The sequence below is a fragment of the Gracilinanus agilis genome, unplaced genomic scaffold (assembly GCF_016433145.1).
Source record: "Gracilinanus agilis isolate LMUSP501 unplaced genomic scaffold, AgileGrace unplaced_scaffold13442, whole genome shotgun sequence".
NCBI lineage: Eukaryota > Metazoa > Chordata > Mammalia > Didelphimorphia > Didelphidae > Gracilinanus > Gracilinanus agilis.
This window is the reverse complement of record NW_025344079.1, coordinates 1-1145: the sequence shown is the minus strand read 5'-3', so window position 1 is coordinate 1145 and position 1145 is coordinate 1.

Genomic DNA, 1145 nt, shown 5'->3' with positions numbered 1-1145 from the left:
AGAAATCTTAAAGCACAGTTCTGATCATGTCACTTCCCTACTCAATAAACTCAGGCGACTCCCTATTGTCTCCAGGATCCAATACAGATATTCTGTTTAATATTCAAAAGCCCTTTATCACTCCTTCCTACCCTTTCAGTCTTCACACATCATGCTCCCTGCCATGTAGTTTTTGATCCAGAGACGTGGGCCTCCTGGCTGTTCCCCAGACAAAACCCTCCATCTCTCAGCTCCTGGTGACATTTTCTCTGGCTGTTCCTTATGCCTGGAATGCTCCCCCTCCTCCCTCTACCTATAGACTTCCCTGGCTTCCTTCAAGTCCCAACAAAAATCCCATCTTTACTGGAAGCCTTCCTCAACATTTCTTTAATTCTAGTGCCTCCCTTCTGTTAATTACTCCTTATTTATCCCATAGATAATTTATTCATATTTGTGTTTACTTGTTGTCTCCCCCATTAGATTTTGAGTTCCTACAGGACAAGTACTATCTTTTTTGCTTCTTATTGTATGTCCAGCACTTAGCTCAGTGCCTGGAACATAGTAGGTTTGTTTATTGCTTGATTGCATTTTGGTGAATGAAAAAATCTCAGTCTCTACGTCGTCTTCCATCTCCTCTTAACGTGCATTCACAGAAGCCGTCCTCTATGCCTGCTGTGTATTATCTAATCATCTCTACATCTAAAAGTCTTTATCTCTTTCTTCAAGGCTCAACTCGGCACCATCTCCTTTATGAAAGCTTCTCTCTTTAGAGAATCTCTGTGGAAATAAAGGATTTAGCTGTGTCCTTTCTATTCAGTAGAGTTTGCCTCCTTATTTTATTTGTATTTTTTAAAACCTTTACCTTCCATCTTTGAATCAATACTAAGCATCTATTCCAAGGCAGAAGAGTGGTAAGGGCTAGGCAATGGGGGTCAAGTGACTTGCTCAGGGTCACACAGCTAGGAAGTGTCTGAGGCCAGATTTGAACCCAGGACCTCCGGTCTCCAGGCCTGGCTCTCTATCCATGAGCCACCCAGCTGCCCCTGTTTGTATCTTTAAATAAACACCATCCTCTATCTGAAATATTATTAGTCTAACTGTGTGGAAGTTGAGGATATTTTTATTTTTTCTGTAATGATAATACTTATAATTGTATATATATACAC